Source organism: Heterocephalus glaber, unplaced genomic scaffold, assembly GCF_053883595.1.
Source record: "Heterocephalus glaber isolate CG9 unplaced genomic scaffold, H.glaber_assembly_v1.0 deba00000331, whole genome shotgun sequence".
NCBI classification, from domain to species: domain Eukaryota; kingdom Metazoa; phylum Chordata; class Mammalia; order Rodentia; family Bathyergidae; genus Heterocephalus; species Heterocephalus glaber.
This window is the reverse complement of record NW_028258142.1, coordinates 37,188,959-37,215,808: the sequence shown is the minus strand read 5'-3', so window position 1 is coordinate 37,215,808 and position 26,850 is coordinate 37,188,959. Positions and strand designations below refer to the sequence as shown.

Genomic DNA, 26,850 nt, shown 5'->3' with positions numbered 1-26,850 from the left:
TGTCATCCAGATAAAGATATGATGTGCATTTGGCATTAAGTGGTTTCTCTTAGAATACAATTTATCTGTTATATGTAAAGCATGAGATGAGTGAACGGTAAGGAAAGTAAGAAAGAAATTGGAATATGGGAACTACAAACATGAGAGAGTCATCAAATACCTGTGATTGAGATTGTTTCAGGCATGCTGAGGTCTCATTTGTGGTGTAATAAAGTTCTCAATTTGGTGCTGAGAACACAGTAAGGAATCAGATATTGTCTTTGCCCTCAAAAAGTTTAACATTCTATCTTATTATCTTATATATTTGAGCTCTTACTTCATGTCAGACTCCTTACGTAAGTACATTCATTTAATTTTCACAACAAACAGTGGAATAGATATTATTATCTTTAGATCTGATTCAAAGAAACTGAGACAGAGTGTTGAAGAAATGTAACCAAGGTGACAAAACTTGCAAGTAAGGGATAGAGCTTTGATTTTACTTATATAGATCTGGATCCTGTGTTTTGACCACTTCTACCCAGCACTGCTGCTAGTAGAATCAACTACATGAGAATTTAAAAGGAACTAAATTGCTACGAGTGTTGAAATAACCATTTATAAAATACACAGTGAGAACACATAAATATACACTCAATTTTATAGGAAGGTATGATGGCTAATTTTATCTGTCAACTTGACTAAGCTAAGGGATTCTCAAATTTAGATAATGTTTCTGGGTGTGTCTATGAGGGTATTTCCTGAAGACAAGCATTTGAATTAGTAGGCTGAGTAAAGAAGCTTGCCCTCACCAATGTGGGTGGGCATCAGCCAATCTGTAAAGCAAAAAGGCAGAGGAGGGAGAATTTGCTCTCTTCTTGCCCTGAAATGTCCATTCTCTCTGACTATTGGGTACTGGCACTCTTGATTCATAGATCTTCACTTTGATCAGAATTCACACAAGAAGGATTACCAATGATCATTAATGTGATGTTCGCATATTTGCATATTTGCTTATTGAATCCTGGTTTTTCCTAAATTGAATGATTTGGCATTTATTCTCACTCCACATGGTGAACCTCATCCAAACGTGTTCTAACCATTTCATAACTATTTCATCTAAAACAAGTTTGATCCGGGCCAGGGGTTTAGCTCAGTGGTTCTGGTGCCTGCCTTGCAAGCTCAAGGTCCCAAGTTCGATCTCCGGTACCAAAAAAAAAAAAGATAACAAGTTTGATGCAGTTCCTTTGAGTGGAAATTAATTTTTCACAAAACAATGCTACTCAGTAAAGAGCAAGGTTGGTGAAAGCATGAATGGAAGGAACATCACCAAATGTACTGGCAGGGAAGTGGAGGGATCCTGCTGAGAGAATCCACATTCCAAAATAGGAAACCTAGTATGCTTTTGTGCCCCACACCCCAAATTCCCAAAGCTGAGAAAGAGGAAGCTGAAAATGTAACTCCTTCCTTGAATTTTCCAACAAATACCTATGAAAAACCTTGTGAGTTTCTGGATGCTTTGTAACTGAGGGAGAGAAAAACAAAAAATACGTAAAAGATTCTGATGACATAGCTAAACATGCTAAATACATATACTGCAAGACTAATTATCAAATCAAATGTAATATTTTAATAGGTAAAACATTTTCTTTAGTCTCTAATAATAAAGTCTCCTCATTGAAGGAACTAAAGCCATTTTTATCTTTCTAAGTCTACAGAGGAAGCGCTATTTTCAAAATCAAATTCTTCTAATTCAGGTATTCCACAGGGAAATCTAAAATTCTAAAGCACATTTTATTCTTATGAATATCTTTTTTCAGATTTATTTTGTCATTTTAAAGACAATTGTATGGTGCAGATGCAGTAAGAAGCCTTTAAGAATGGTCTGTTATTATAAAGCATTGTCTATAATTAATATCAATTAGAATCTATTAAATTTAATAGACTTTGAGTTATTGAGCCTAATTCAATTTCAATAAATTTCAATTAGGTACAATTTGTTTCCATTACTTTTATTAATTTCAGTCACTATCAATTACCTTCAATTAATTTAATTTACTGGCAATATATGTTCAGGTAATTCTCTATTACTTTCAATTAGTTTGTATTCATTTCAGTGGGCTTCCTTGGCTGCTAACTGATTTCATAAAAACAAATGTACCTCTATAATATAGTTTCTAAAACACACTATGGCCAAACTAATTAGATCTAAATTCAAACTTAAGAGTAATACAATTAGACTACCCCATGATCTACATATCATCTGCGATCACCTCTATTTATCTTCCTCCGGGGTTAATATGTCTGCAGAAAGCCTGGCATTTGCAAAGACATATCAGACGGTTCATTGATTCATAGATCAATTGCACCTACTTTGTAGGTAGAACCTTGTTAGGTACAGGAGGTAATCCAGGTCAAAGAGAGTACACCTAATAGTTTATAAAAGATTTTCTTACCATCATTCTGATATTTGATTGATGACCCTAGATGTAGCTCACTTACCATGGTTCTCACTGAATGAACCCATTCCTTTGCATAGAACAGATACCAAATGTTTTTTGAGGCTGAATGAAAAGTTAGTGTTGAAGTGAACATGCTGGACAATCAGAACAAATTCTGAATCCCACAGTAAATATGAACACGCTCTCTCCATAGGAAGAAAACAACATACATTTATCAAATATTAATAATAAATGGAAAATCAGAGATCTCACAATCTAATATCCATTCTGTAGTTTAAGTTTTGGAAGTCAAATAAGTGAAGCAACATGTGTATTACATGACTAATTCTGCAGGCAACAACCATATCTTTTCTTTCAGCAGTTACATAAAAAAGTCAACATATGCAGTACCTTTTCACAGTTTGCAAGGCACTTTAGTTTCCATTAACACATTTCATGCTTCTTAAAACCCTGTGCAGGAGATACTGCAAAATTTTTACCTGCCCTGAGAAATTAACTCTTATAACGTGAAATAGTATTTGTTCAATATTAGACAGCATGGAAGTGGTAGGGTTCAGAGAAAAGAAGTAATAATGACAGAAAAATCTAGACTCTGGAGTTTTGAGGAGCTCTTCTTAGGAACAGTAGTTTAAATATGCAGGTAAACAAATTCTGCCCACTTACCCTTAAAATGGGGAAATCCTGCTAGCTGACCCACCTATGCTAACTGGAGAGTTATGTTCCTGGGACAGACAGAAGAAAGGGCTCACTTACTAAGCCTCCTGTTGCCTTCTACTCAAGTGTTCCTTAGAGAAATGTACCTGTCTGCAGGGAAGGGACTGGACTTGTGGCAGCTGGATGAAGCAGAGAGCATGAATGGAACAGCACCCCACCAAGGGACAGCCAGTATCCCTCAGGAGGAGCCAGCTTTGAGCAGGGTTCTTTGGCAGCCAGGCAATGCTAGAGCACAGGAAGTTTGGCTCTCTCCCAACACATCCCTGGCAGAAAACTCTGAGAAAGGAGGGGAAGAGTACAAGGTTGAATCCAAATCAAGTTGCCAGAGCCCTTCAGCTAAGATGTGGGAGGTCCTGGGAAGGAACCCAGGGACTTTAATATCAAAAGGAAAATTGGCTGCAGGGAATGACAGAGCTATTGGAAATGAAACTGAAGAAATGTTAGTTTGAGACCAATACACTGGCAAGGAACATCCTTCCCACAGTGACTTGCTGACAGCAAAGATGGAAGCAAAAAAAGGCATGGACCATCAAAAAGCCAAACATTTAGTAAATTGGGCCAAGGATAATAAATATGCATTTTGTACCACTTTGTCATTTGATAGTCCATTTCTGTAGACCTATCTTAAGTTAATACAATCAACATTTAGATAAATGTTTAATGAGTCTTCCTATCATGCCCCCAGAACAAAATCACTTCTCCAGTAACTGTTCCACACAACTTACTCTACAATCTGCTCTTGCCCATGCCATGTCTCCACCTCACCCCAGTGTGGACTCCCTGCTTATCTCAATGCTATTTATCCTCCTCAACTAAGATCAAATGCTGAATCTATCAAGAAGCCTTCATTACTGATACCAGGGAACTTCAATGCAAGGATCTGCAGTATTGAGCTTCTCATATATACCAAAATATTGGGTATCTGAAAAGGAAATCATTCCTTTCCTCCTTGTGATGAAATGGTGATATTAGGAATTCTTTCACTCATTGACTTACAAATAGTATGATATTTTTCAGAATTCAGAATAGACTTCACTCCATTTGACATGTAATAATTTTAATATTTGCATAGTGTTTATTAAATGCTTTCATATTCATGCATTATTTTACCACATACTAACTTTTGTCTTTTTCTAAATGTTCTCAGACAATGAAATAAAATATATAGGTTTTGTTTTTCTTTACGCTTCAGTGTGCACAATACCTAAATAAGCCTGCTGGGTAGGGACTTATTGTATATTATTGTCAGCTAAGTGAAGTAGTCTGGAAAAATGCATCCAAAGATACTTTTTCTAATTCACTTAATATTTAGTGACTATTAAGTATTGGCAATGTACAAAGAACTGTGCTAAATGCTTTGATTATGTGAAAAATCTTGTTTCAAATTTACAGGGCATTGCAATTTCTAGGAGATATAGTAGTAAGAATTCTTCTTTCCTCTAGAATCTTTTTTCAAGAATATTTGATATTCCCTTTTGAAAGGTAAATAAGTAGATAATTAGATAGATAGATGTTAGATAGATAGATGACGGACAGGTTGGAAAGCACTTCTCACAGCATCTAGCACTTATTGCTAATTATTATTTCTTCAGATGATTACTACTTCATTTTAAAACCATATTCTATTCTGTATGACGAATCGAATTAGTCCATTTTGCCTTCTCCCTAGCATGCTCTTTGATGTCCAGGTCATCTTTCTTTTACACCTTCCCCTCTACGGATATAAGTATATTGGACTAAATACACACTAGCTTACTTATCATACATCTTAGGAGGAGACATCCAAACTGCATGCATCATACTCATTTTAATATGTTTGATTAAATTGTCCTTATCTTCCACATTAAGAAATTATGATTTTTGTAAAGAAGTTATGATTTTTGTAAATAGTGTCAGTTGGTCAGTGGTGCTTTCAATCCCTGTTAGAGTCTGGAGTCTTCACTATAACTAGAGGAAGTGATATAAAAGCTCTTTTGTCACTCTATTTTATTTCCATAAGTGTTATGTTTGTTAACCTTTTGAAGGTATAGATTCATATGGGTCAGTAATGGCTTGTGTTTCCTTCTTGCATGAAGTGAGGGGAGTTCTCATGAATTATCACAGCCAAAAAAAATATGGGAGTATTTCTTGTGTCAAAAAGCCCTATACTATTGGTAACTAATGATAAAGAAGTAGTCTAAGATGCCAGAACTAAGTGAGATATATCAAGGGGCCTATGAGTTTTAAACCTAGAGAGATTTATTTTTTTTAGAGAAATGTAATATGTATCCAGTAATATGAAGGCAGGAAGTTAAGGCTGAAGGCTGACAGGCTGACAACTAAGGAATCAGAGGTACTGCGACATTGTCCTAGCCCCGTGCTGCCGGTCACACCAGCACTTGCTGTGATCTTAGCACTTCGGAGACAGGAGGATCATTGTGATTTGAAGCCAGCCTGGGCTACATGGTGAGTTCAAGGTCAGCCTGAACTACATAGCAAAACACTATCTCAAACAAACAAACAAATGAACAAACAAGGTAACCCTTTGCCAAGGGTAGTTAACTCAGGACTAAAATCCTGAGCTTTGCAAGCATAGCTGCCTATAACTGCCTTCTTTTTATTATCCTCTGATATTCAATAAGTTTGTATTTATTGTCTTTTCCCCTAACGTTGGAGCTCATCTCAACTCTTATCATAAGAATACAGTAAGAAGCACGTGCCTTTACTGGGTCTGGAGTTTTAAAACAGGAATATTTGCCATGTCTTTCTGAAGAGTGTTCTAGAAAGTGACAGCAAATCACAATGATGAGACCCTAGGGAGAAGCTAGAACCAAAGCAGAAACCTCAGCACCGTGTGTTCAGACCCTGATGCCTGTCTAGATTGCTCTTTGATTGAACCTTGGAGAAGAATATGTAGGTTTAATATGGGGAAACTTCCATTTATGGAGCCTTCTGCTGCCTTTGAAACAAAGTGAGATCAAGTGAGATATAAAATGTGGGATAGAAGTACAACGTGCTCTTAAAGTTTTATAATTCATTTTTGTGTGTATGTAAACCTTGAGGAAGTAGTTTACAGTTGCAGTCTCTCATCTGGCTTCCCTCCCTTTGGCATTATCTCCTCTAGTCTTTTCAGCAAACAGTTGGTGAACTCACTTCCATTAACAGGACCTTTGTGATGTCACTGCCAAAATCATAAACTTTCATTTGGCTTCATTTCCTACAACTGTACTTCCATAAACTAATAGGCTTCTTGGATTATTCCATTCTTACCATCCCTCCATTGCTTCCTAGCCCCTAAAGTCTCTCTTGCAACTTTTTTCATTCTGTATTAATCAGTTTTCCTGTTGCTGGACAAAATACCTGACACCCACAACTTAAAGGAGGAGAGATTTAATTTGCTCAGAGTTTCAGTCCATGATCAGCTGGCTCTAAGACATCATGACCCCAGGCCACGGCAGAGCAAAGCCTGTGCTACTTGTAGATCCCAGAGCAAAAGCAGGGGAAGAGTCTCAGAGAGGAAGGAGCAAGGAAACAGAATAGACCCCAAGGCCAAGCCTTCAGGACACACGCAGACACGCCTTGAGGGATGTTCCACCAATCCTGGGGTAAATCCCAAAACCAATCAAGATAACACTCCACTCTCATTGCCATACATTTATTTATTTATATATATATATATATATATATATATATATATATATATATGTCTTCTCTCTTGCATTTCAGCTTCTCAACTATATATATCTCCTAAATATATGTGAAAATCTAGTCTTTCTTAAAGCTGATGATGACTCTAAAGTCTTCATTTCTTGGAGCCATTTTTACAATCACAGACACTAGAGCACAGGTAATCATGACATGTTAAAGTCATGTTGAATTCTTTAATTACAAGAGATTGATGGCTACCCCAAGGAGAGGCTTTGATTTATGTACCCTCTGCCAACTCCTTGGACCATAACAGAGCAATGAATTAATGGCAGTGATTCTCTCAGTGTTTCCTGAAAGACCTGTTTTTCTCTACCTCAAGGAGGCCAAGGCAATGAGTAACTAAGGTGACATATGTTAGACTTAAACCCTGACATAGATTACAAAGCATCTGTATTTGATGAAGAGAGATCAGATATCCTAAATCGTCACAGCCACTGGATCTAAATCTCTAATTTTTTTCTTCTAGTGCCATCTAAATCTATTCCAGACAAGTGATGCCTATACTTACTAAACTCTCAGCAATCTTAATATTCAGGATGCATCCAGAAGATAGAGCAAAAATTTCCTCATTGGGCAAGGTGGTTTTATCTCCATTGAACATGTCTTCAAAACCCTGCATGGATTGTTCTTTCCTTTTCAGAATCTTAATAAAGAACTCAGACCCCAGAGCTTGCAAGCCACTTACATAATTCAGTAAAATGCCATCCCATTGATTCAAAATACCTCAGAAACCTCAAAGACTCTGATAGTCTCAGAAGAATAATTGACCAACAGACAAATGCAAGCAGGTTTTAACTACTTGTGATAAGAAGTCAGATCGATGCTAGCAAAACAACTCCATGTACACATAATTCAGCATCTCCGTATAGATGAGAAAGAGATCTGCACTACTTCTAAACAACAGCGATATTATCCAAGCCTTGCAGGAGGCCTTTCTTCCCCTCTAGGTTCTCATCTATCAAACAAAGGTGGTGGATCCAAATGTGCTTGCTTTCTTACAATTCTACTATTCTGCATTTCTCTGGTATATTGGTTGCTCTCTTACCTTCTACACACTTCCACCAGATACATGCTACATTCTTCTTTAAAAAAAAAAAAAAATACCAACTCCATTTACTTGACTGTGTGTTCTTCAGTTTTGGAGTGGATTTGGCCAATAAAGAGGCCTCACCAGGAGCACAGAGGGAAGGAAGAGAAATCGATGTATGTATGTCTTGCCTGCTCTCTGCTTCCTTTGGGCCATGTTCTCTGGAAGTAGCCACATCTCTTCACAATTACAGCTCTTGTCAGGTAACATGTCTTCCCCAGCTCTACAGTTTATATAATTCAGTATTCTTAGCTGCCTCCCTTGCTCCTTTATGCTCATGTTTGGTGGTTTCTTCCCCTTCTTACTAATCTCTGGTCACACAATATCCCTTGTCAATTCACTGAACTCTTCCCAAGTCACTGTAAGTACAGGTAATTCTTTTGTTCTAATGACACATTTGGGTTGGATTTGTGTTTCCTACAGTGCTCTAGGTTGATATATATAATTACATAATATTACTAGTAGTTTTAAAGGAAAAAAAACTACTATGATATAAAATTGTTTGAATAGGATGGAACTTCATTTTTTTTTCTGAAATCAGGACTACATCACAGAACTATGAAAGCGTCAGGAGACAGAATCCCTTCCCTTTGCCTGGCATACAAGTAGGCCTTGTGCTAGGATGGCATTGCTTGGCAAAACATGGGAGTGGAATAGTGAACATGATGTATGATAGTCCCATGAAATATACTCTTCGTAACGCTATCTGATGATATGTCTATATAAGGTGGAATGTCAGTTTCCTATTCCTATCACAAAATTAGCCCCTTAAAAAAAAACATACATTCATTCTCCTACAGTTTTAGAGATTAAAGTCCAAAATCAGTTTCACTGGGTGTAAATCAAGGTAATGACAGGGCCATACTCCCTCTAGTGGCTTCAGGGAAGACTCCCATTTCCTAGCTTTTCCAGCTTCTGGAGCTACATTCCTTACATTCCTTGGCTCCTGGCTCCTCTCTTCATCTTCAAGGCCAGCAGCACAGCACCTTGCTTCAGTGATTAGGTTGTCTAATTCTAGTCAAATTTCCCTTGGCCTTCCTGTTATAAAAACAAGTGATTAAAATTAGAGCCACTTTGATAATTTAGCATAATTTGCATACCTCTACACCCTGAGTCAAGTCTGCCAGTTGTCCTTCTTTATATTAACTAAAAATTCACAAGTTCTGAAAGTTAATACATAGATGTATTTGGGGTGGCTACAGTATTTACCTACTACCTAGTATGGTTAATTTTATGGGTCATTTTGACTGGACACTTGGACAAACATTATTTTCAGTGAGAAGTTTGGGGGTGTTTGAATTGGTAGACTAAAGAAATCCAACAGCCCTTCCTGTTGTGGATGGGTCCCTTTCTATGGATTGAATAGAATAGAAGTTCCAATTTTCCCCCAATAAAGGAGGGTTCCTCCTGCCTGACTGCCTCAAGCAGCCCATGTTTTCTCTGCCTTTAGTTGGGATATTGTCCTTTTTCCTCACACTGTACTCAAATTGAAATATCAGTTCTTCCAGGATGTCAAATCTTTCTGAGTTTGGGCTACCATGTCATCAGTTCTGTGAGTTCTCAGGTGCTCAGACACACACTGGAACCACATTATCCATTGTGTAGTGTCTCTATTTTGCCACTGCAGATACTGAGATTTGCCAGCTTCCATCATCATGGAGTAGTTTGTGCTTTTGTATGTGCGTGTGTGTGTGTGTGTGTGTGTGTGTGTGTGTATACTTCCTGTTGGTTTTGTTTCTGTAGAGAATTATGACAAATATCAAATACACACAGCTGGTCTTTTAGCCTGTTGTCTGAGTTTTTTTAACATCTAGATTAGTGTAGACCTAGTTCAACAATCTAGACAAAGGGTCAAAACTGAGAATAAAAAAAATATGGAATGAATTCAACAAGAGCATGAAAACTATATGGCAATAGCTGAAATATAAATTTAAATCAAGCACATATAGGAAGCTACAGTGAAAACTTCAAGAAAATATTTGTGCAATGTTTACTCTGCAAGTATAACTAAATTGCACATAAATTTGATAAATTAATGGCAAGATATAAATAAACTCATATCCAGCTGGCTGAAACACTGAGGACAATAGCATTGGAAAGAAAGAAAAATGTTACATTCTTTAATTTTCTTATTACTTTTTTCTCTCCCTCCCTTCCTCCTTTTCTCTTCTTTCTTCCTTCCTTACTTCCTTCTTCCCTTCCTTCTTCCTTTCCTTCCTTCTTTCTTTCTTGCACCTTCATTTTGAACTAGGATATAAATATATTTATGATCAATTTAAGTTGACTTGGTAAAATCAGCTTAGACTTTGCCAATTTGTGTGACCATCATTTATGATTCTAGTCTTCAATCAGCTGTTTCTATAAATCCCAAGTTAACTACCTCTGTCACTAATTATTTGGCCAATCAGTTTACAAGCCTGGATAATCATCAAAATTATCCAAGAAGAGTTTTTTTTTTTAAATTTCTTGAATGTGGTAGGTAGAATTCTAAAGATCTCCTTCCAGTATTTCTATCCCCTGTAACTCAACAAATTATTCATCCAGAGATGGGAGTAAGGAAATACTAGAGATGTAGTCAGTTGATTTTAAAATACAGAGAGTAACCCAGATTATTCAGGTTGCCCCAGTATAATCTTGCAAACCTAAAGAGTAAGAGAAATGCAAAAGAGATGATACAAATGAAACAAGATGCAGCAAAAGTCAGAGAGATCTAAACCTAAAGAAAGATTTGATGTGCCACTGCTATTCTTAAAGAAAAGGGGCATTTGCCAAGGAAATGAGGAAATATATCAAACTCTAGAAACTGCAAATAAGTTCCAGCCAATACTCAGTGAGGAAACATTGACCACAGTCTTGCAACTACATGGAACTGAATTAGGCCTGAGTAAGCTTGGAAATGGGTGTTCCCCAGAATCGCCCAATAAGATCCTAGCAAGTCACAATCTTGATTTTAGCCTTGTGAATTTCAGGACAGAGAACTCAAGTGAACCAAACCAGGCTTATGACTGCATATTTTAAGGCCATGATATAAAACTGATGGCCTAGGCTTGAGAAAAATTTGTATTTTGCATAATGATATGAAAATGAGTGCTAAAATTAAAAAGAAAAGTTGTGTTTGGACACTTATTTAGATATCACTCCTGATTCACTACACCATTTGATGTGACATGACTAGCATGGCTCATATTTAGATGTCCCCCCAAAGCCTCATGCTTTCATAGGTATAGCTTTTGTGAGGTGACTGAATTTTGAGTGTGCGATGCTCCATTTGTCCACTGATGGATGGGTTTATAGCTGGGTATGATGTTAGGAGGAGAATCCAGGTTAGAAGAGATTGGTCACTGTGAATATGTCTGGAATGATATATATCCTTCCTCCTCCTTTGATATTGGTCTTTCCTTCCACTGCTTTTTGCCTGCCTTACCATGAGCTTTTTCTCCTCTGCCATGCAGCTCTGCCATTCCACTTTCTTGGAGCCAGTCGACTATGGAATGAAACTTCTACAGACTGTGAGCCAAAATAAACCTTTCTTCCTTTAACTTGTGAATGTTGGGTAGTTTGTTCCAGCCACAAGAAAGTAACTAAGACAATGATGTATCAATTGAGAACTATTTAGACTTCATACTCTATACAGGGCCATTGGTGGAATAATACTGGATATGAACATAGTGAAAGATGTAGGTATTTTATCCTTTCAAATATTATTTTTATTTGAGAAGATTTGCATTTCAAATTTTTCAGAGATTATTTGAAAATGTGGGAATAATGAGGAAAAAACCTTAGTGGGAAGCTTGAGATGGTTTGACCCTTCAAGACAGGTCAGACAGGTGACAGAAATGTAAATGGAGGACATGGTGCTTGAAAATGAAGAAAAAACCATAAAACAAGGCTGAAGTCTGCCTCCAGTACATCACCCTGCCACCAATGAAAGTAGTAATTTCTTTTCATTCAAATTTCTGGGGAAATTAACTCTTCCAAATTTCATTGGTAGGTCAAAGCACAAACTGGAAATGTATTGTTTCTAGCAGTTTCAACTTGTGATGGTTCAGGAATATGACTGTGTCAGTGTGTGCGGGTCTGTGTGTGTTAGTATGGGATTATGGGCTCAACACATATTAGGCCAGTCTTACCAGTGAAGTGGATTACAATAATAAAGAAGAACCCCTAGGGAAATGTACATGATATTTCAGAATTTCACTATTATTGGAAATAAACTGAACATAGAAACCATTTCTGGCTTTTGGTACTAGACCAAAAAGAAACTAAATCCATACGCAAGGAGGAACTAATTTTTAAGCTAAGTCTTATATAAACATAATTTCTGGAGCCAGGAGGATGCTAGGAAGGTCAAACATTTTTTATGTAATCTCATATTACTATTGACAGGCAAAGTTTTAGAGATTGGAGTTTTTAAGCATTCTCAGAGACCAAAAGAAAATATAACTTTCAACAAACATTTGCTCTTTGGAATACTGAATTGTTTTGCTGCCGTCCCTGCTAATTTAAAAAACCCATGTGTGATGTATAATGCTAATAGATTACTTACTTTAACAGTCTTCGAATGTGTTTAGGCCACCTGGGGATGAGAAAGGAGACTAGTGCAGAAGATGGTGCTCTTACACGACTAGTAAGAATAGGATTATAGAGGCAGGTCTATGCAAGCCCTACCGAGGTCCTGAGTTGCGCAGAAGATGCTGAATCACCCCGCTGCAGACAGGCAGGTCTGCCCATGCCCTACTGAGGCACTGAGTCGCACAGAACGCACCAAATCAGCCTGCTGCAGACAGGCAGGTCTGCCCACGGCCTACCGAGGTCCTGAGTCATGCAGAAGACAATGAATCACCCCACTGCAGACAGGCAGCCACCTGGTTCCACACTACAAAGAGGCAGAAGACACCAGACCACCAGACCAAGGTACTGAGTCCCGCTGTTCCTGGCCCAGAGATAGAGGCTTCTGAGCCGTCGTCCCACTGCTCCTGGTCCAGAGGAAGGGGATTCCCAGTCACCAACCCTCACGCTGCTCCCAGCCCAGAGGAAAGGGGTTTTGGGCTACCTTTCATCCTGCTGCTCCTGGCCCAGAGGAAGGGGCTTCCAGGCCACCATCCCTCCCACTGCTACCGGCCCAGAGGGAGGGGCTTCTGAGCCACCGTCCCATTACTCCTGGTCCAGAGGAAGGGGCTTCCCGGCCACCATGACTCCCGCTGTTCCCAGCCCACAAGAAAGGGCTTTTGGGTCACCACCCCACCACTGCTCCTGGCCTCTGTCCCACCTCACCCAGCTCAGAGGAGGTAATCCGTGCAGGCGCTAACAGCCCCCCGCCCCAGTCGAAATGAGAAAACACATAAATGAGTCTCAAAACCAGACTTCCAGATCACCTACAGCAACCCCAAAGGGAAATGAGATGGAACACTATGATACTCAACCACCTGGACCCACTGAACTGCTAACAAAAGGGGATCTGGAAAAAATGAAATCAGAAATAATTTCTCAGATAACAGGAGAAATTGTGCCCCTAGTGCAAGACACGATTAATAAATCTAGAGAGGAGCTGAGGAACATGATGGAATCCTAACATAGGAAACAAATGAAATCCATAAAACAGATGCAAAGAGATTTCCAGGACATGAAAAACTCCACTGAAAGTCTATACAGCAGAATGAGCCAATGTGAGGACAGAATTTCAGATATAGAAGATAAGATGGCAATCAGTGATTAGGAAAAGAAAAATTGCTTCAAAATTTTAAGGGAACATGAGAAATCAATCCAGCAGCTGCTAGATGATGCAAAGAAGAATAACATAAGACTGATTGGAGTCAATGAAGAAACAGGAGAGAGTGGAGATGACATAAAAAATCTCTTCACAGAAATAATGGCAGAAAACTTCCCAAGCAGGGGAAAAGAGCTTGACATACAGATAAGTGAGGCATATAGGACTCCAAATAGCCTTGACCAAAAAAAATCTACACATAGGCATATAATTGTTTGGATTCCAGAAACACAACAGAAGAACAAAGTTCTCCAAGCAGTCAGAGAAAAGAAACAAATCACATACAAAGGAAAGCCCATGAGAATCACAGCAGACTTCTCAACACAAACCATCAAGGCAAGAAGAGCTTGGAGTGACATATTCCAAGCCCTAAAAGAAAACAGCCTCCAACCCAGATTGATGTACCCTGCAAAACTGTCTTTCAAAATGGATGGAGAAATAAGATACTTTCATGACAAAGAGCACCTTAGGAACTTCATAAATACCAAACGAGGACTCCAAAGAATTTTACACAATATCCTAGAAACAGACATTGAGGATCACAACCCCAGGAAGCAAAGCAGAATGTACCCATCTGGCATGACAAGAAATTAACTGTAAAGGGGGAGAACCCAACAAAAAGAAAAAGTCATGGCAATGACAAGTCAATATGTTTCAGTTATAACCATCAATGTTAATGGTTTCAATTCACCAATCAAAAGAAATGGACTGGCAGAATGGGTCAAGAAGCAAAATCCAACAATATGCTGCATACAAGAAACACACTTCACTCAAAAGGAAACTCATAGACTGAAAGTTAAAGGGTGGAAAACAATACTCCATATGATAGGAACCTGAAAAAAAAGCAGGAGTAGCTGTCCTCTTTGCAGATCAAGTAGATTTCAAACCAACACTGATTAAGAGAGACGAAGAAGGACACTACATCTTTGTAAAGGGAAGAATCCAACAGGAAGAGATGACAATCATAGATATCTATGCACCAAACGCTAGTGTGCCCAACTATATAAAACAAATACTAATGGACATGAAAAGTCATACATACACTAATACAATTGTATTACCATCACCCCACTGTCACAAATAGACAGATCAACTAGACTAAAAATAAGTAATGAAATACTAGAACTCAATCAAACTCTTGAACAAATGAACTTAACAGATGTTTACAGAGTCTTCTACCCCACAAAATCAGAATACACATTCTTCTCAGCTGCACATGGGGCATTCCCCAAAATAGACCACATACTCACACAAAGAACATGTTTAAGTAAGTGCAAAGAATTGAAGTTATCCCCTGTATATTATCAGACCATAGTGTGATGAAATTGGTGATCCATAGCAAAAGAAACTCAAGAAATTTCATAAACACATGGAAATTGAACAACACATTTCTGAATAACCAATGGGTCACAGAGGAAATTAAAGAAGAAATCAGACAGTTCCTTCAATTAAATGACAATGACAATACAACATATCGGAATCTATGGGACACAATGAAAGCAGTCTTATGAGAGAAATTCATAGCAGTGAATACACATATTAGGAAAACAGAACAAGCTCAATTAAACAACCTGATGCTGAACCTCAAGCTTCTAGAAAAAGAAGAGCAGGACAACCCCAAAGCTCATACAAGGGAGGAAATTATAAAGATCAGGGCAGAAATCAATGCAATGGAGACTAAGAAAACGATACCAAAAAATCAATGAAGACAAGAGTTGGTTCTTCAAAAGAATCAACAAAATTGACAAACCTTTAGCCAATCTTGTCAGAAAAAGGAAAGAAAAGGCCCAAATCCATGCAATTAGGAATGAAAAGGGTGAAATTACAACAGACCCAGCAGAAATAAAGAGGATAATCAATAGCTGCTTCCAGAACCTATATGCCAATAAGATGGACAACACAGAAGAAATGGACAGATTCCTAGATACATATGAATTATCAAAGTTGAACAAAGAGGACCTAAAAATTCTGAACAACCCAATATCAACCAATGAAATTGAAAATGTAATTAAAAACTTATCAACTAAGAAAAGCCCAGGCCCTGATGGCTTCACTCCTAAATTCTACAAGACATTTAGAGAGGAACTGCTGCCACTACTGTTTAAACTCTTCAATGAAATTGAAAGGGAAGCAATACTCCCAAATTCATTCCTGGAAGCAAGCATCACCTTGATCCCCAAAGCAGAGAAAAACCCAACTGAAAAAGAGAACTATAGGCCAATCTCACTAATGAACATAGATGCAAAAATCCTTAAGAAGATACTGGCAAATAGAATGCAGAAGATCATCAAGAAGATCATACACCCTGATCAAGTGAGATTCATCCCAGGGATGCAGGGATGGTTCAATATATGAAAATCAATTAATGTAATACACTATATCAATAGAGCCAAGGACAAAAAACAAATGATTATCTCCACAGATGCAGACAAAGCATTTGACAAAATCCAACAAGCATTTCTGATAAAAACCCTACACAAAATTGGAATAGATGGTCTCTACCTCAAACTGATAGAAGCCATCTATGAAAAACCAACAGCCAATGTACTAAATGGTCAAAAACTGAAATCCTTCACACTCAAATCAGGAACAAGACAAGGATGTCCATTATCACCACTCTTGTTCAATATAGTTCTGCAAACATTAGCCACAGCAATTAAACAAGAGAAAGAAATAAAAGGAATAAAGATAGGTAATGAAGAAGTCAAATTGTCATTATTTGCAGATGACATGATACTCTATATAGAAGACCCCAAGAACTCCACCAAAAGTCTTCTAGACTTAATAACCAAATTCAGTCAAGTAACTGGTTACAAGGTCAACACACAAAAGTCAATAGCTTTCCTCTACACCAATGACAGACTCACTGAGAGAGAAATAGGGCAAATAATTCCTTTCACAATAGCATCCAAAAAAATGAAATACCTAGGAATCAACCTAACAAAAGAAATCAAAGACCACTTCTCTGAAAACTATAGCATTCTGAAAAGAGAGATTGAAGGTGGTATCAGAAAATGGACAGACATCCCCTGCTCCTGGGTAGGAAGGATTAATATAGTGAAAATGGCTATACTTCCAAAACTGCTATATAGATTCAATGCAATTCCAATTGAGATCCCAGCAGCATACTTCACAGAACTTGAGAAAACAGTCCAAAAATTCCTTTGGAACAAAAAGAGACCCAAAATGGCAAAAGCAATTCCAAGTAACAGAGACGTGGCAGGGGGTATCAAAATCCCCAACTTGAAACTATACTACAAAGCTAGTGTGATAAAAACAGCATGGTACTGGCAAAGAAACAGACCTGAGGACCAGTGCAACAGATTAGAAGATGCAGAAGCAACACCAGACACACTCAGCCATCTCATCTTTGACAAAGGAGCCAAACACCCTCACTGGAGGAAAGATAGCCTCTTTAATAAATGGTGATGAAAAAATTGGGCTTCAACTTGCCAAAGATTAAAACTAGACCTGTATCTCTCACCATGCACTAAACTAAAATCAAAATGGATTAAAGATCTAAATTTAAAATAGAAAATCTGAACTAGTTGGAACAGAGGTTAGGTAGAACTCTTGAAGACATCAGTGTAGGAAAAGATTTTATGAACAAAACCTCTGTTGCCCGTGAACACAAACAATCAACAAATGGGATCTCTTCTTATTAAAAGGCTTCTGCACAGCAAGAGAAACCACCAGCAGTGTGAAGAGACAACCCACAATGTGGGAAAAAATCTTCACCTGCTCTTCCTCAGACAAAGGTCTACTATCTCGAATCTATAAAGAACTTAAAAAGATCAGACCTCCCAAATGGAAAGACCCAATCTGAAAATGGGCATCTGAAATGAACAGACATTTCTCACACAAAGTAGAAATAGCAAATAAATACATTAAAAAATGTTCAACATCACTGGTCATTGGAGAGATGCAAATGAAAACAACCCTGAGATTCCACTTCACTCCAGAAAGAATGGCTGCTATCATGAAATCAACCAATAACAAATGCTGGTGGGGCTGTGGGGAAAGAGGAACCCTGGTCCACTGCTGGTGGGAGTGTAGACTGGTGCAAGCACTGTGGAAATCAGTATGGAGATACCTCAAAGAACTAGGACTGGAAGTCCCATTTGACCCTGCTATTCCACTGCTGGGGATCTTCCCCAAAGAATTAAAAGAATCATACCACGTTGATATATGTGCACCCATGTTCATAGCAGCACAGTTTGTAATACCTAAAACTTGGAAACAGCCCAAATGCCCATCAACTGGAGACTGGATAAAGAAAATGTGGTTTTTTTAATAAAATGGAGTACTACTCAGCCATAAAAAATGAGAAATTAGAGACATTTATAGCTAAGTGGATGCACATTGAGGCAATACTCTTAAGTGAAATAAATAGGACACACACGTGTAAATACCGAATAGTTTCTCTGGTGTGAGAAACTGAAAGTGTAAATAAGGACTAAATGTATAATAGGTAACGTGAAATAGGAAGAAAAGGGGCAAAGGGGAACGAAGTGGGAGGGCTAGGGGAAAGGATAGAAGGGAATGGGATTAATATGAGAAAATGAAAAAATAGGAACAAAATCTTTGTAAATTGGGAGGACTGGAGGGGTTGAAGGGAGGGCTGGGCAAGGGTGAAAAATAAGAACCAAGAGAGATTATGTAAAGGTGCAAATTTCCAATGATGAATGTAATTATATTGTATACCTAAAATGTACCAATGATTAGAATGAATAATCGATAATGCAAAATAGGAAGAAAAGGTCCAAAGCAGTAGGGGTAGTGGGAGGGGCAGGGGAAAGGAAAGAAGGGAAAGGAAAAATGATGAGAAATGGAAAAAATGGAAATAAAATCTTTGTAAATAGGGAAGGGTGGAGGGCATGAAGGGTGGGCTAGGAATGGGGAAAAAATAAGAACCAAGATGGATTATGTAAAGGTACAATTCCCAATGAGAAATGTAATTGTGTTGTATACCTACAATGTACCAATAAAAGAATTTAATACAAAAAAAAAGAATAGGATTATAAGGGTATTAGAAAAATATACAAGATTTGTTAGATAATTAGTAGAGAAAGAACTTGAGGGGAAATTACTTTAGAACTCCAACATTTCAAAAAGGTCCATCAATTTCATTTTTAAAGTAAATGTTCAGTTCACCCAGTTTCCTGTCACTTTAGAGCTTATGACTAACCCACTACAATTCATCCATCACTTGCTTATGCTACACAGTACTTTCTCCTGAGTCCATTTTGTCCCCTTCCTAATATCTATCAAGAATGACTTTTCAAAATACATCTAGTTTCTTCTGAAGGTCTCTTATTTGTTTTAGCTTGGGCTAAAGACCAAGTACTGTGTTAATTTTTCACTTTCTGTACTTCCTCAGCACTGAGTCTTTTTCACTTACAGTGTCAAAGCTGTTCCATGCTACATATCCTTCCTTCAACTTATGTCTATCTTGTCACCAAGCTTTTCCTTATTCTCTAGATTCTGTTTTCCCAGTCATCCATTCAAAGTAGACTTCCCTAACCCTACTTCCCATCTACATTAAGCCTCCTACTTTACTCTCCTTAGACTTTGTCCCTTTCCTTCAGTTCCTTTACTGTACAGGGCATAAAGCAGCATAATAAAACTTGGTTTGGTCAGTGCTAATGTAGACAGACCCTGGATATCTTATCTACTTAACTTGGGTCACAATTTGATTTTTTATAGAAGAGGATCTCAACAGTAATTCTGATCCAAAGACTTTCCAGGGTCTCATCTCCAGACCAGTCAAGACTCTTTGCCCCCTTTTAGGACTGTAATTGGAGGTAACGCTTCATAGGGAGAAATGTTTTGAGACTTTGTCTTGGAAAATATAATTTATATAAGTCTTGGATAAAGACAAAAAAACAAAAAGTCTTTATGTTGGGACATTTGGCACAAAAATAAGTTTGAAAAAAATAAAATATTCATCTTCAGAAAGTAGACAAACTGACCTTGTCCTCAAGCAAAATGTCCACAAATAAAAATGTTAAAAACTGCCACTTTATACCTAATAATTCTATTATGACCTTAAAAGTGTAGAAAAATATTACTTGTTGCTACTGATGAAATAATTTCTGATGAAATTTATAACTTACAATTCATAGTATTTTTTAGGTTATAAAATCCTTTTGTATACAATTGCATTTAATTCTATAATAACATGATGGAGCAGTTAACCCTTTTTTACAGATGAGAAAACTAACATTCACATCTATGGAGTAATGAGGGCAAGTCACACAACTGTCAGGTAACACAGATGTCAATTAAACCAAATTCTTTCTACATAAGGGTTTTCTTTGAGCATCCCTACATTCAAAGAGATGAAAATAAAAGTAAAATTATGCAAAATCACCACTTGCTACCCACTTATACCACCAATAACCCACTCAAGAATTTCACAAACTTCACATCAGAATGTCTACACTAACTTCAACATTCTTTAGTGCACAGAATCATATTTATACTTAGTCCATCATAACAATAAAATAAAGGTTAATGTGTGTCTTCATAATTATGAAGATTTTTCCAGCCACACTTCAGGGTTTTCTTGTATTCAATAATCTAAATTAGGGCCGAGGATTTAGCTTAGTGGTTTCACCGCCTGCTACACAAGCTCAATGACCTGAGTTCAATCCCGGCTACCAAAAATATAATAATAATAATAATCTAAATTACCCTAATTTAAATGGTTTTAATACACCTTTTTAACTGTAGAAAATTAGGATGAAAAGAAAAGTAGTAAGGAAAATACATAAAATGATAATTTTTGACCAGTTACCTGTATCTACATATATGTACATAGGTGTATTTATATATAAACACTTATAAGCCCTTTGTTCACTTATATACTATTTCTAAATCAGCTGTAGTAAATTGCACAGTGGTCCCAAATCTTCTCCTTCTACATTCTTTTACAATTTGAAGTTCTTTCCAACAAGAAGTGAAATCTACTTCTCTATCTCTTGAACTTAGTGTTATTCAACACCTTTATGTTCCCCCAAAAATGTGCCACTTCTGAGCATATGCTTGAAGGTCTGTTACAGCTTCTGTCCCTTTCTAAGAACAATTAAACTTCCACGTAAACATCATGGACCACTATGACATATTTGGCCTACTTGTTTCCACTGACCTGACTGACAGCAGCCAATTCCCAGAGCAGAGACCTGACCTGTTGCTGAAGAAAGCCATGACCAAAACCCAGCCCAGGTGAGCTGAACCCAAATTGTTAACCCATAAAATCATAAACTAAATCTACTTTGTTGAAAGACACCAAGAGGTAGATATTGTATAATCAGTTTTGCTGTTCTGCCAGAAACTTGTTCTTAAATAAAAGAATTCATAATTTATCCTGCTGCATAAAGCAATGTAAATGAAAAGTTAAATTTGAAATTATGTTGTGTGGCTTTAGACCCATTTTGCCTTCTCTTGGTGTTGGTTTTCTCACTTAGGAGACTCTATGGTTTGCACAACCGAATATTCAAAGATTAATCTGGTTCCAAGATTTTGTGATATGATTACTTGTGGTGATGCCGGTAGTCTCACTGAAGCATCTAGTTCAGGGTACATCCCCTGTCCCAGAAGTTTCTGAGGAGTCCTGATGCAGTCATTTCTGTTACAACACAGATCCCCTCTGAAGGTCTTAACATGCACATAACAGGCAAACCTGATTTCTTTATCCACATTGAAAACCCAAAGGTAGGACAGAGTCCAAGAAAATCTTGTAAGCGCTTTCCTAGTGAAAATTTAGGAAAAAGACTCCCTAAATATTTCTCCATATACTCTTTCATAAATAAGGCACATCAATAAGGCAGAAACTCTCAAAGTATTGATCAGAAACAAAATCAAAACAACCTGGTAGTACTTGTAAAAAATGCGAAAAAGATAAATTCTCCAGTACCCTTCAAGCTCCAACTCTGTAACCTGAGCAAAGTCCAGAATTAAAGCAGCTCTGTAGGTGATTCAGAAGCAAACATAAGCTCAAGAACTACAACTTGTTTTGCATCCCCTCCATCAAAAATTGAAAAACTATTTTTGCTTGTAATCATATACGTATCTCCTCATTCGCGTAAACTGTCGTACTTGCTTTTAACTCTTAAAGAGAATCTTGAAAAAATTGTCATTTAAGTGCATGTGGGGCAGGAAAATAAATTAAGTTTTCATTGGTAATGTGGGAGACACAGATTTGGATTCTGATTAAAAGTCTTAAAAAAATCTCAGCAAAAATTCAAGACAGTAAACAAACACTGGGGTCTTAGAAGAGAAAGAGGGAGAGGGAGAGAGAGAGAGACTCAAGTAAAGGGTTGTAGGAAAACAAATATCTCATGTTTTTCTAGGACTAACCCTTGCTAAAAGTTTCTGAGAATCATGTTGCTTGGATTAGTACAGTTTAAAGATAATTACTGCCAGGACTTACTTCCAATTTGAGATTCCACTAGGCTAGAAAGATAGTAAGTATAAAATATAAAGCAAACAGGAGATCCTGTAACTTCTACCACTGTAGTTATCCAAAGCCATAAATGCCATTTGCTCTTTCTCTACCACATTTTCTATTAAGATTTTTCTCAGATCAGTGACAGAATATTTTCCTTTGCTTCTTTCGGTTTCTAATTGATGAGATCCTGCATGAAAAGTTGGCCTTACTTATTTCCAAATGCAATAACTACCTATATTACATGCATTATAATTGTTCCAAATTCAGTCCTTCTGTTTTTCTACATCACTGCTTTCTTAAAAAGGAAAAAAGAATGAAAAAAGAAAAGGGAAAAATTGAGGATTACATAGATATAAACCATTATTTACTGACCACATATTATATCTTATGTACCTTCTCATATTATTACAACTACTCTCAGAATAATACAATTAGGTAGGCATAATTTCTTCTTTGTGGATGAGATTACTGAAACTCAGAAATTATTTGAATAATTTTTCAATTTAATTCTGGTTAAGCCTCACCCTGAAGACCATTACTCTTCCATTCCTATAGAATACATATTTGAATAAAAAGCATTCCTAGGAATGAAACCATTGATTTGGTATGTTCAATATGCTCATGCGAAAGAATATTTGCTTCTGATTCTTCATCAGACTTGAGAGATACTTTGAAGAGCAACTCTTTTGTAGATCATTCTTCTTTTAACTATAGATGTTTACTCATTAGTTAATCATGACCTTCATTAGGTATCAATTCATAATATTTAATGAATTAATATACAATGAAATGTAATCAAATTTTAAAATTCATGAGGTATTACATTCAGTAAGCATAAAAATTGTTATAGAAATAATTTTTTTCAATTGCATGGATGTACACATGGATATGTATAAAGAATTAGAAGATATAATGTGCTTTCTAATCTCATTGGTTGTGAAAAAGAAAAATTTGGAAGCTGCTTGGACTGGAAAAAAGAATCTTGCAAAAGCGGGGATTTTTCTCAGAAAGAGAACTGCAGAAAAGTCATAAAAGAAGAAACACTACAGAAAACATTGTGAAGTTTCAGAGTTTATGGGTGTGAGGAAGGGTCATTTCCCTCATTTTCCACTAATAACATCATCGAAAGGAAGAGTTGGAAAGTTTCTGTGGCAAAGTCAGCCTGAAGTCCAAGGACACTGATCATTTGGGAGCACCTGGATCTTCTGTTAACTACCTATTAGACTGTTTCAGTATTTCCGTACATGCAGGATCAACATCAATTTCTTCTTCTTCTTCTTTATCAGGTTTTGTCCAAAATGGATGAGGCATTTCTTATTCTCTCTCCCTTGAAGAACATATTCATCATTTATTCAAGACTCGCTGAGATATATGCTTTTTATTTTCTTACTTGCTCAGGGAAAAAATATCCTGTTACATTTTCCACGCATTTGGAGCCCATAAAGATGACTGATAATAGGTAATGATCACCTGCTGCTCTTTGGTCTTGGCTGTGAGACTCTTGCCTGTTGGAGAGGCCAAGGAAACGTGCAGCAAGGCTAAATAAACGAATAGATACAGTGCAAACAGCTGGCCATTCTGAATGTCATTCTACCCTAAAGTTGTCATAGAAAAAGGAGAAACATACAATGGAATTTGATATGATTTCTAAGTTATGACTTTATTTGGTCACTGACAACTATTTATTGAACCTAATGATGTGAGAATTATCAGTAACAATAAACCAATTATCTGTGTAATGATTTAAAAGGCTGTTTCAAAGTTTATATATTTACCTCCTTTTCAGTCTTCTACTTGATTAGGGAAGTATAAGGTCCAATTTCACAAATGAGAAAAATGAGGTCCAGTTGAGTTAAGTGATTTATACAAGATCATACAAGTTCATTGCAAATTTGGAATAGAACCTGTAACCTCCAAATCCCAACCTTGCATTCTGCACTGTAGGCAGCAGCATTCACTTTAATTCCGAGGCATCATATTCTCTGTTCTGTTTCCCTAGCTGATGTGTTTCTCAAAAGTGTTTTTGTAAACTTTGCATTTAAATATGGAAAAAAGGAAGTGGAAGGTGGAATGATTGTTCTGTCACATCTGCTGAATGCAGTTAATTCATTGGTTTCATGAATATAAAGTGGCCTAGAGGAATATGTATCTATTTATACAACAATAACATATGGTGGGAAAATGTATGTGGTTGAAATACAGATACATTGGTTTCAATTCTAATATTGGTTTAAGTAAATTGTATGTTAGGCCCCAGCCAACAAATATATTGGTTGCAGTTAACTTCTCTAATTTGGTTAAAGGAACCTAGGTTTATTCTGAAGTGCATGTATATCAAGTTATGCAAAATTAATAGCTGAAGTTCATTCATATGGCTTTAATTAGGATGCATGGGTTGAGTTGAAAAAATAAAGTGAGAGCTCTGGCTTTGATTATAACTGTATCTGCTCCAGTATCGATGTCTGCGGTGGCAAATATGTGTTGGCTTCACTTAATACATGCTTGTTCAAAGAAACTGTGCATTGGCTTAATTTCACTTTGAAGACTTTCATTAAAAATATATTGTTTGTCTAAATACCAGTGTAGTTCACTTTTCAATTATCCAAGAGTATTTACAGGGTCTGGGATATAATTGCATAGGTAGAAAAAAATGTTGATTGTGTTATGTTTCAAAGAAAATGGATTCATCTTTGTAAAAACTTTTTGGAACTTTTGAGGATTGTCTTCTTTCCAAGTCTATGTACTTGTCTCCAAGCACAGCTTTGCAGGTCTGCCTCATTTTCTTCCCAGGAAAAAGGATTCTTTGAGGAGAAACACATTTTCACATTTTGGGAAATACTGTTCTCAGGTAATTACTACATATTCCCACAAAAGCCAAGGGGGAGAAGTTTTATAAAATCAGTGACTTTTTTTTTACATTTGTCTAATATTTATTGAGTCTTTGAGATCAAAATAATTTTCCATCTCCTACAGGATGTCCTTTGTGATCATTCAGATTTTCAGTGAGATGTTCCTTACCATCTTGCCTATTTGACTGGATTGTCATAACTTAAAGGCAAAAGACCATGCTGTGATTTAATTTTACATCTTTGATTTCTAGCTCTGTGGTCTACAAATAAACATACAGAATTTCTCTCTCCCTCTCTCTCTCTCTCCTTCTCCCTCTCTCTCTTCCTCCCTCCCTCCCTCTCCCCCAACCCTCATCCCCATTTGTGGAGCTGGGGGCAAACACAAGCTACTCTTTGCTTAGAATGAGGTGTATGTGATAGTATGATCACGTAGTCCCAAGACAAGTCTCATGGATCAGGAGTGACATCTGAAAAGGCAGATGATCAGTGGCACAGAGCTCCAACATCCACAGGACAGCACATTTATATTGGGTAAGGCCAGTTTGTATCCAGATTGCCAGATTGAAGTAATGAAATGGAGCTTTGGTAGAGAAGAGTAGTGGCCAGTCACCAGTCTGTACTGTTCTGGACTCTGATGCCAGACAGACCTCAATATATCTTAACAAAGCCTCCACCTAGCTGTATGATCTGGTGAAAGCTTTTAAGTCTATCTTCACTCCAGTATTCTGGTCTCTAAAGAAACTGATACTTATACAAATTCGCAGATTATTTTCCACATTAAGGTGATCCAAAAACTGAGGCTGAAAAAGAACAAGTAATTTACTCAAGTCTGTTCAACTAATAAATGGTATAGCTGGGACCCAAATCTGCTTGTGTCCCAATGATATTAAATGCACATGCAAAGGTAACAAGCTAAGGGTCTAGGACTGAGAACCAGGAGCATGTCATCTGTGATGCTGAAACACAGGACTCCTGGCCAGCCCGGGATTCCAGCATTGGTTAAGAATGGGAATGGTTCTAGTTTTTGTGTAGGGCTCAGTTTGCCAAAAGGGATAAAATGGCTTAGCTGTGCATATTGGAAAATCATCAGGACATGAAGCCAGACCACTCAGTCTTATCAGATCTCCTCCTTTCTTTTCCGTTCTTCTTCCTTTTTCTTCATCTGATTCCTTGGCTTAAATTCTGTGTTTCAAAGCCATGACCAAGATCATAACAAGAAAAAGTGCTGTATATTCTGGCCATTGGTGCCGAGGTTTACTCTTCACAAATTATCTTGGTGCCAGAAGCCCACCATCAAATACTCATTCCATTTGATCTAGAGATATTTTTAGTGTGCAAAATATCTTTTATTAAAACGAATGTGCCCCTTGAGGGATAGAGAAACTTTTAAGCTATTATCACTTAAAATCATAGTGGGTAGTTTATGAAAATTGGGATTAAAATTCTCCAAGAACTGAAGGACACAGGAGGAAAACAAAAAAGGAGAAAGCTACAGTGATGGAGAGTGGCATAGAAGGGTCACTAGAGGATGCCCCATGTATTTTCCCATGTTTTTTCCCCAGAGGCTTGATGTTGCTTTTGTGATACATGCCCGGCTGCTCCTTGTTACTGCTTTTCCCTTCACTACAGCCAAACTTTCATAAACAACAAAACTAAAAGAACAAGATCAGAGAAATAAAAGTTGCAGCTATTCATATTATTGAACTGTGAATTTTATATTTTTAAACAATTTCTGATCTGAGAATTGAATGAGAACATTGATGATCATGGTTCAGATTCAAGCTTTGTCATGGATCATCCGCATGACCTTTGGGCTTAATATGCTCTAATTTTCTTAGCTTCAGATTTCTTAT

At 37.2% G+C, this 26,850-nt stretch overlaps 1 pseudogene; it reads right to left on the bottom strand.

Moving 5' to 3' along the window:
* Positions 1-23,459, bottom strand: part of LOC101702792 (heat shock protein HSP 90-beta pseudogene) — an 87,168-nt pseudogene extending 63,709 nt beyond the window's left edge.
* Between the last annotated feature and the right edge of the window lie 3,391 nt (positions 23,460-26,850).